The following is a 10,401-nucleotide window of genomic DNA, read 5'->3' as shown; positions in this document are numbered from 1 at the left end:
ATTTGCTGATCCCCCACGGATTAAAGGTCTCGACAGGAGCGGCGGCGCGGAGCCCGGAAGAGCCCGAGGCGGCAGGACGAGCGGGCCCGGCCCTGGGGCGCGGAGCCGAGGGGAAGGAGCGGGCTGAGGCGGGGGCGCGGGGGCGGCGGGAAGGGGGCACGGGGCGCCCCGTCCCGCGCGGGCGCCGCCGCGGGTGCCGCTGCCGTTAATTACTCGCTCGCCGCGCGTCAGATGCTCTCGCAGCTTCTCCACACGAGCGCGGATTAATTGCAGGGTTAGGTGCCGAGGCAGGCCGGACCACGTTATTTCTGATGTTTGCTCTTTTCACGAGGAGAAAAAATGCCATGAATCCACAGCAATCAGTGGCTTTTAGCTTGTCACTCTTACGACACTCTTTACTTAGACCAGGAAATGGCAAATGTGGTGGAAATAAGAACTTTATTATCTTTTGGGCTTTTCCGGCTCCCAAAAGGGAGGCGCGTGCCGGGGGGCGGGGGGTGGCAGAGCGAGGTGGTGGGGGGCAGCTTGGCACAGGGGAGGGTGCGGAGGAAGCGGCTGCCTCTTCCCTGCGCCCGAGGAGCTTCGCTTGGCCGCGGAGGAGAAAGGCGGCGGCGTCCTCGTGCCCGCGCGGCTCTGCAGAGAAGGCGACGCCGTGGCGAGGCGCGGGGGGAGGGAGGAGGCCGTCCCCGGCGGCGGCGGAGGGGAAGCCTTTCCTAGCGCTCCTCAATGCCCTGCTAGCGATCTAATTGCCGCCTCTCAGCTCGGCGAGGGGACGGCCCTCCGCTCGGCCCGCCGGCGGCGAACGGCCAACGCGCGGCCGGCTGGCGGGGCCACCCGCGCCCCCCGCTCGGCCCGCCGGCGGCCCTCCCGCGGCCCTCCGCAGCCCCGGTGAGCGCCCGCGCTGCCAGCAAGGTGTAATTAAGGTTAATAAGAGGGCTGGGGGGGGGGTCGCCGTGGCAGTGGCGGCGGGGGGACCCTGCGAGTCTAATGGTGGCCGTAATTAGGCAGCTGCGGAGAAGCGGTTAATGAACACGGGCAACCACTAATAAAGCTCTTCCCCAGCAGCCTTCAGGCCCGGGTAATTGAGGGATTTGCGAGCGCCGCGGTTTCCCCCCTTCGCCCCCGTAGCGAGCAGAGCCGCGTTAACCCTTCACGTCGAGGGGCCGCGTGGCCTTGGCGCCCACCCCCGGCTGGCCCCTGCGCGCCAGCGGCTCCGCGCTGCGGGGCTTGTTGCCCCACCGGGCGGACGTGCCTAGGTGCGAGGCAGCCAGGCAGGGGAGGCTTCCCGTCCGCGCTCTGGGGCTCGAGCGTCGCTCGTGGTTGCACGGCCGCAGCGCCTGGGTCACCCCGCTGACGCCCCGGGAGCTGCAGCACCCAAGCCACAGCCACCGACGGCTTGTGAGCATCCTGGGAGCGTCGATGAGGAAGCTGAGGAGGTCAGACGAGATAGACGTGCACCCAGCTCTCATACTGTTCCTCCACACGTGTCAGCACTTGCTGACAGGCTGGCGGAGTGGCTGCTGGGGACCCCGGAGAGCCCGGTGCTCAGGGAAGGCTGCTTCTCCCTCGTGGGTACAAGCGCTCTGGCTTTGCCCCTTCACGTTCCCTTCGGTTCACCAAGCTACCCCAGGTCTCTGCAGCTTGCGTGGAGACCAGCTCTTGTCCCAGATGTTCATGGAGGGGAAATGTGCTCGCACGCAGCCTTGGAGGAAGCAAGCTGTAGCGATGCCTGCGGCAGGCTGGGAGCTGGCAGTGGCGATGGAGCACTTCTTTGGGGAAGCCAGCTGCAGGGGCACAGGACCAGGGCTGCCGCGGCGAGGAGGCTCTACCTCCGGGCTCGGTCCCTCACACGCTTGCGAGTCAGACACGTTAATTACTTGTACTGGTAGAGCCCAGATTCCTCCCTCGGTACAACGAGGTGCAACTGTGATTGAAGCCAGGAGGCTAGATGTGCTGTCTACCCCTCTCTGCTTGGAAAGAAGAGAGCTGCTTGGATGCTGCACTGAGAAGGAGCCCCATTTTGGAGGGTAAAACTAGAGGCTGGCAACCCTGTGACTGGGGCACAGATCCCTGCGTTTGTCCTTGTGAAAGGAGCAGACCAGCACAGGCGCTTGCAGGGGAGAGCAATTGCCAGGGAGCTGCTGTAGCGAGCCCAGCCCGAAGCCACTCGGGAGCACCTAGCTTATGAGAGAACCAGCTCCTTTCTCTGGTGGTTTCCAGAGGCAGCAGGTTATGGCCCAAAGCTTGCTCTCGTTTGGGCATCCTGCCACAGTTCTCCTCTACTGTGCTACGTCCCTGATGTGACAAGGACTGTACTCAGGTCAGCCCCCTCCCTCCAGATCACTCTCCCTATCTCACTGCTGGATAAACTAGGGTACTGGAAGGAGCCGAAATCTGCTGCTCTTACCCAAGCATCAGGAGGGTGGTTGTCATCTGTCCTGCCCTGTATGTCTGCATGTGTGAGGTGGTGGGAAATAAGATGCTAAGAGACAAGAGCAGCTCAGAGCAGCATTTTTATTTGGAAACAGCGATGAAGAAGAAACCTCTCCTTTCCCCTCTTCTTGCAACCTGGCAATCTGGGGGTCCAGATGCTCTCTGCTCCAGCACTTTGCACCCAGATCTGGTGTGGCTCTGCTGACACGCGACTGTATCACACGATCTCCTGGGATCTTGCAGATGCACGTGGCCTCCAGAGATGGGGCTAGTGGCAGTGGCTCAGCCTGCATTCCTGCAGCCAGCGTGCCACTCCCGTCTCTCCCAGCTGGCCACGTGGCCTGGGTTTGAAGCAATATCCTGAGCTGAGTGCTGTGATAAATTAGCTCGTTTAAATCCGGATGCTCCCCTTAAAGGCAGCCTGCTCATTGGCTCCGTTTTTAAACTCATATAAACAGGTTTCTCCTAAGCTGAGCAGACAGCAAAGGGTCCCTCTCCATGCGAGTGACCTGTGCCAGCCACCAGGGCCAGCCTGCATCTGCTCCACAGCCGCTCATCAGCAAACGAGCAGAAACACTCTGGCTGCAGGGGTGTTAGTGCCCCTCTTTGGGGGATTCGCTGTGGGTTTTACACTCAGCTGCATAAATTAGCTGAAGCAGACAGCAGTCCCTTTTCATTCTGGGTTGCTGCTTCTGCTCTCCTGCTTCCTGCAGTACCCTGCTCCCTGGTCTGGCGCAGTGCGAGGTCACTGAACCAGCAGCCTGAAGTTAATAATCACTTCTAGCTATTTTATGGTGGCTTTTTTTTGGGGGGGTGGGGGGGAAGTAGGAGAAAAAAATACTATTAAATTGTAAATAAATAAAAGGGTAAAAGGGAGGTAAAGGCTCAGGAGTGACAAAGAAGAACCCATTAGCAGTCCAAAGACTGTTCATGTTGGGTATTACCAAAACAGCTTGGTAATAAATATATTTTCTTATCAATTATTTACCAGCCAACCTGCTTTGGCAAATTCCACGTGCAATAAAATATGTAGATTTTTCATGAGAAGGTTTATTTCTTTTTGACTCCATGCTCCATAAAACACATTTACCCGGTCATATACAGAATACATTCATCCAGTTCCTTTAAAACAAACAAAATAACCTCTCTTCTCCATCTGGCCTCGTTCTCTGCTCCTTTCTAGCCTGGTCTGCTTCTCTAGTCCTCGCAATATGGAACATGACAGGGTATTTTCAATGCTATTTTTGTCCATTGTGTCATAGCTTATATTTAAAATAGCATTTAAATCTGCCAAGTAGTGCAGTGTTTTAAACTGCTGTCAGACTGAATTTCTCCTCCTACATACAGCATATTTCAGATACGACTTAAAGACAGCTGAGGGAAGCTTTTGAGAAGGGGGGAGGTGGAGGTGGTTGGGGACCTGATTGTCTACAGGCATTAGGGTAGTCAAAGGATATTAATAGCACACAGGGGTGTTAAGGAGGGGAGCTTTGGGGCTGGAGGAAAGCAGACGTGCCGAGAGAGGGTGCACGAGGTGGCGAGATCGCCCTCCCGGTGGAAGAGGCGGATTGCCTCTTGCCTGGGACGCTCGCCCATGCGCGGGAGGCGGGCGCCGACGGGCACGACCGGGGGAGCCCTGCGGCGCCTCAGCAGCTGCCGGCTGTGCCGCCGGGAAGCTGACTGGGAGGGAAGGCTTCCCCGCTTTGAGGGCTAAATGAAGTGATGCTGGGTCTGGATTTGGGGTGTACCACTTGACTCCCCGTAAAGGGGGCAACCAAGTCTGTAGAGACAACGGCAGAAAGGCAAATGGTCTTGTCCTGCACCACTGGCGTATGCTTTTATTTTCTCCTTCTTCTCTGATGGCTTTTCAGGGCCATGGCTGACATGCGGGAAGCGAAGGAGTGTTTGGGCGTGGAGAGGGCCCTGCTCTGTCCTTATGTGAGCAGAGGCCTAAAAATGCAGCAGCAGGAATGGGGACAGCATCCTGTGGGTGCTTGCTGGCCCAGGAGCCCTGCATCTCTGGAAAGCACCAGGGAGCTTACCAAGTTTTGGCTTTCTACATCCCGCTTTAATTCTTCTAGGCACTTGGGACCTCAGGACTTGGGGAAGGAACTGCTGTCGGGGTGACCGGGATGCGACAGCACGGTCCCAGCCGCCGCACTCCAGGTGAGCAGCATGCCAAAACCCTCTGTACCAAATTCCAGGGATGCTCCCATTTCGGGGCAGAGGCTGGATGCTCTTCTCAGTGCACAAAAGCCACATGGCCCCGGTTGCCGAGTGGCCAACCCCTGGAAGCAACAACGTGCTCCTCATGTCCCGCAGTACGCAGTGCTCGGCGGGAGGGCTTGGCATGGCCATGCAGATGTCCAGGCTGTCTCTCCGTTCTCCCCAGCCCAGGGCTCCCCTAGCAATCAGCCTGCTGGCCCTTTCTGTTCCTTCCTGCCATGGGGACAGCCCCAGCTGATACATGCCAAAGCTGCCTCTTGGACAGTGTCACACAGCAGCACATTCAAGGCTCAGGGCTTAACCCATGGGGCAGCAGGATTGGAGCCCCATGGCATCACAGGAGCTCCTGGGAACTGCTCTCTTGCTGACTTCTTGGAGGGAGAAGGCGGTTTCACTAGTGCTGGTCCGGATGCTGATTCCCCAAAAGGTTTTGAATCTACTTCTATGGCTGACCTCAGTTCCCAGGCCTTCCGCATCAGTGCCTTAAAGCTAAATGTGAATGGTCTCCCCAAACTCTTTGGTTTGGGGACCCAAGAAACTCAGCATTCTTGGCAGGCAGCACTGCCTTACTGTTCACTGCCTTCACTGCCATTAACAAACATCATAAATATCCCCAGCAGAGCCTGCTCAAATAGCTCAAATTTTAATCCTTCTGCACTGCTCCATTTTTACCAAGCCAGTTTTCAAGTCATGATGAGACATTTCCCCTGTGATCCACAGTTTCGCAGTCTCTTCAGAAGTGCTGCTCCAGGATCACTGTCAGTGATGTCGTAGGATCACCTGCTCTTCCAGCAGCACTCATCAAACCTCTCTAGGTCAGAGTGGCACCACAGCCATCGCAAGAGCTGGTTTTATGTGATCCAATCACTTAAGAGTTATTCAAGCACTGAAATATTAGCCTAATCTCTCACAGCCAAACCCTTGACCGGTTTAAATCTCCTTGACTCCTCTGAAGTCGGTAGACACGTGTCCACGAGAAGCGAATCTGGAACGATGTGGCAGGCTTTTCCGACAGCACATCCCTTGTGAAGACTCCTTGTAACCCCAGCTAGCTCAAGATGAGCTTAAACCTAGACTCTATCGCTCCCAGAACTTCTTGAGCATCAACTATTGAAACTCTGCCTATACCCATAATCTGTGTAAATGCCCAATCCCTTGCTCAATCTGGCCTTGGTCTCACACAGCAGCTTGTCATTTCCTCCTGCTTCCTTCAGCCTTCGTGATGCTGTGGGCTGGCAGGCTTGCAGAGCCTGCTTACACCATGCCCAGGAGTGGGTGATGACACCCGTAAAGCTGCTTCACAGTTGATGTCAGACAAGGCATGGAGCCGCCGGCACCTCTGCTCCATCCTCTTCCCTCTCGCCTCCTGCCTGCTCATAGTATCTCAGCTGCAAACAGCTGCCTGGTGCACTGGGGTGGCTCCAGAGGTGGTCTGGGGCTGGTTTTTCCCTCTGGACTGCAGTATTGAACTCAGACTGCCCTGGCTTCATATATTTTACCAGAGGGCCTTTATTCTGCTGCTTCTTAGTGCTGGGCCAATGGTATCCCCCATGTGCTGGGTGCTTGGTCGTCCCCTTCTGTCCTGTGAGGATGGAGCAGTGGTGTCAGTGCTCAGCTGTATTTCCTGGCTTCTCTCTCTTTCCTCTCTCTGATGCTCTGTCCCTGCAAGCGTGTCCTCCCTTGCACTGCTGTGCTGTAAGAAATGCCCTGGTGTTGTGCTCCTGGGCACTGACATGGGAGTCACACAGGGATGTCCAGACTGCAAGCCCTGCAGCAGCCACTACCTCTCTCTGGCACCTGGAACTGCAGGCTGGCTCAGCTCTCTCCGTGGTAAATATTGGTATTGCAGCGAGGGCTCACGGAGGTCAGAGCATCCCTGTGCTGAGCCTGATGGATACAAGCTCCCACCCCCTTGCTGAGGAGCTCAGTATCTCGTCTTCCACACCTTGCTTTTGGATGCACCGAGTTTCTGAGGTTTTGAAGCCCTCCCAGCTGAGCTCATGTTCAGGTGCATTTTTCTCCAGCACCACAGTTGTTATAACAGTTTCATGCACAACTGGCATGGAGTTTCTCTCACCTGATCGCATGGCCCTGTGCTTTCACTCATGAGGTGCTTACAAGGGCCTGAATGGCTCCTGGATCCTCCGTGGTGCGTGGAGGTGCTGGTGCTTCGCTGAGTGCCCTCCAGCCTACAGGGTCCCCCCAGTGTCCAGTGAGGGACATCCAGAGCAGAGCCTGCTCAGACCCACAGAGAGGCTGATTTCCTGCATCAGTGTGATGCTCAATATTCTCTGGTGTTTCATCCCCTCCTGGGATGCATGAGTCTGGTGGTGATATCTCCTACCCATTCTCTTTTGTCAACACTGGCTGGGGAAGGGATAGATTTAATTTTTAGCCACGTGCCCTGTGTGTCAATAATTCCCCCTCACACTGCCTTCGGTGATATGGCTATCTCCTCAGCTATCTCATGGTCATTTCTGTCTATTAGGCATCTTTCCCCTGTTTCTCAGATCTCTCCCATTCTTGGTCATCTCTTCTACATGGACCTTCCCCTCTCTTAAACTGTCTCCAGAGGGAAAGGTGACCCTTCCCATAACTCCTGCTTATCTTCCTCATTTGTTGTTTCAGCCAGTGCCACTTCCTTCTGCATGTGCCTGTGCCAGCCCCAAATTCAGAGGTGCTGATTCTAGCTTGGCCTGGGCTCATGTTGCTGAGATGTCCACTTTACTCCCTAAGGCCCTCTGTGCTGAGCTTCAAATGTTGTTGAGCTTTCCAGCTCAGCCCTTAAAAAAAAAAAAAAAAAAAAAAAAAAAGTTCTTTTGTCTGTGCAGAAGAAAAGGTGCTGGGCACTGACGGCAGTTGCAGATGGCCCTTCTCTCCTTCCTGTTTGGGGTGCCAGACCTCTGGCCTCATCTTTTCAGGGGTTTCCCCTAGGTGGCTTCACCCATCCTCCTGGCCCACGGCTCCTTGGAGACAGCAGGGCAGAAAGGGAAGAAGAAACAGAGGCTGAGCATCACCAGGTCTCTCTCCTAGGCTTCTGAAACTTGCCCCAAAGGAGACATCACATGAAGGTGCCCCCCCCCCCAACCTTGGGAACCAGCACCCCAGAGAAGCACCTCGTTCTCTTTGTGTCCACCTACATGTTTCCTCTGTGGGGCCAGAGGACAACTTAGGGTAGCCAGACCTGTGCAAGCTGTCACCCTGCCTGAACTCAGGGTTTTGCCACCTCCATTAGTTCATTCCACAAAGGCTTGTGGCTTGCTGGCACTGAGCTTGCTGCTGTGCAGGAGGGCAGCAGCCACATCTCTGGCCAACGGGAGCTCATCAAGCTGGGTTTGGCTTGTGATCGAGTGATTTGCTGTAGGTTGGGGGTGGCTGGTGCGGCTCCGTTATTTATTTCTCCATTGCACTGAGGAGAGGCGTGGAGAAGGGGTACGGTGAGCTCTGCATATTGCATCGCTGGCTCGATAATCAGGCACATTAAAATTCCAAGACAGCTTCTGACAAAGTCGCTGCGCGCGGCACAAGGTGGCTTGGAAATGCTGGGAGCCGTGACAGGCAGGCGCGCGGGCAGACAAAGAGCTCCCTGTGTCAGTCTCCGTCTGCTCCGGGAGGGAAAAACCAGCACGCGCACTCCCCCACGCTGCCGCACAGCCGCACGCGGCTCTGCGTGCGCCACCCTCCGCACGCGCGCCCGGCGAGGCAGGGCTCTCGTGCTGCTCTCTCCTCTGGGCAGGGACACGGGGGGGCTTTTCCACCTACGGGGCATTTAAATGACAGTGTGCCGCATCTCTTGGTGGCCACAGAAAGGGGTCCCGTCCCCGGGGCAGCCGGTGTCGCGGAGGGCTCCGTGCTCGGCTGAGGCCACCTTGGGGTCTGCAGGACCAGGCTTGTGTCTGTGCTCCCTTGCGGGGACTGCGGGGAGAGATATGGAAGGAGCAGGAGGTAGTTTTGCCGAGCCGGAGGTAGATCCGCTCCTCAGCTCCTGCGGGACCGGCACCCGGAGCCCGGCACCCCGCCACGGCCGGTCCCCGCAGCGGGCTGGAGGTGACGCAGCTTGGCCCAGCGCCAGGTGGCCCAGGCGGCTGGAGCCACGGATTGGGCTCATCTCCGGGCCTGTGCGTGCAGCGAGTGCGTGTCCCCGTGGGGCTGCGCGCGGCCCCCCGGCGCGAGGGTCCCCCCAGGCCTGGCTTCTCCTTCCCAAGCCCCCGCGAGATGCAGTAATGCATTTTGCCACAGGGTGCCACTATGGCAAAGCTGTAAACGGGCCCCGCATCCCTGTTGTGTAAGAGATACCTGGCATTTGAACCATTTTATTTGTATTTTCCCTGTTCTCCTCCTCCCCGTCACCCCCAAGGCCCTCCACAGTCAGCTGGGATATTCATCCATGCTCCGCATAGGAGATGCTGCTGGCCGGCCGCGGGTGCTGGGTCCCGTCTGGGGTGTCCCGGCAGTGAGCTGGCGCCCGGCAGGCGAGGCGGCATCGCCCCGGCTGCTCTCGCGGAGGAGGGAGCCCCGGCCAGCGTGCAGCCGTGCCCGGCCCCGCGGGCTCTGCCATGCCCCGGCGCTGGCCGCGCTCACCCCTCTGCTCTGGGCCAGCTGGCGCTCGCCTCGTGCCAGGCACGGAGCAGACGATTCCCGGGGAACAACGCGGCCCCCCCCGGGCAAGGAGGAGGCCGTCTGGGCCGCCGGGGCCTGGCGCGGGCTGCGACTGGGGCCTTGCAGATGGCACGAGCAGCTCCTTGCGTCTCTCGGCCGTTCCCCGGGGACTGATCCAGCCAGCCCTCGTCCTCCTGCATCCAGGCTTCCCGGTGAAGGGCTGTGCCTCTCCAGCGAGGATGCTCAAAACTGCCCGGGGGGTGGGGGGGATACCGCAGCCGAGCTCCTCGGCACCATCTGCCCCAACCCTTGCCATCCTTCCTCACCGCCCTCCTCTGCATCCTCATCTGGCCGCTCTGGGGTGCCCTGCGCCCTCCCCCTTCGCCAGCCACCGCGCTCGCCCCGGGGCCGCGCCGGCTCAGTGCCCAGCGCCAGCCCAGGGCCAAGGGCGGCTTCCCCCAGGTTTCTAGTGCCCCACAGCAGCCTGCCGGCCGTTTCTCCCTCATCACGCACTTCCAGGGGCCTGGGGCGCTGCAGGGACCGGATGGGGCGGCTCAGCCCCCGCATGCCCTGCTGCAGCTCCCAAAGGCATCCCCGGACCCAGTTCTGCACCCGGAGACACGTGCGTCCAATGGGAATTGCGCCGTCTGCCCTCGGCACCGACTCGAGGAAAGCCTTGCAGGTGTGACAGGGATCGGGCCATAAGCGTGGGATCTTTCAGGGTGAAAGAGTGCTCTGCAGACGGATTCTCTGGAAGTCCCTCCATACGATGCTCTCTGCAGGCTGAGCTAGAGGAAGAAGATTCTCTTCTCCTCTTGCTAATAAAGTCTGGTTGAAATGACACAGTATAATCAGTGTTTACCTGGGAGTTTACATACGGTTTGTTGTAATTATAGTTTCAATTCCTGCTTTTGCATTTTTTTTCAAACATCTATTTTTCAATCAGTAAAAGTAAATACTATTTTCAGCCCAATGTAATTCTTCCACTCCCATGGCCACAAACACAGCGAGGAGAGCGATTCCATTTGTGAGCTGTGCAATTGAGCATAGAGAGGAGCTGGCGACCGGGGGGGTGTTAGCAAAGCACAAGCGGCTTTGGGGGACCGGGGCTGATCCTCCTTTCCCTGCCGTCCCGGTGGAAGT

The sequence above is a fragment of the Rhea pennata genome, chromosome 10 (assembly GCF_028389875.1).
Source record: "Rhea pennata isolate bPtePen1 chromosome 10, bPtePen1.pri, whole genome shotgun sequence".
Taxonomy (NCBI): domain Eukaryota; kingdom Metazoa; phylum Chordata; class Aves; order Rheiformes; family Rheidae; genus Rhea; species Rhea pennata.
The sequence above is the reverse complement of the archived record's forward strand: the minus strand, read 5'-3'. Positions refer to the sequence as shown.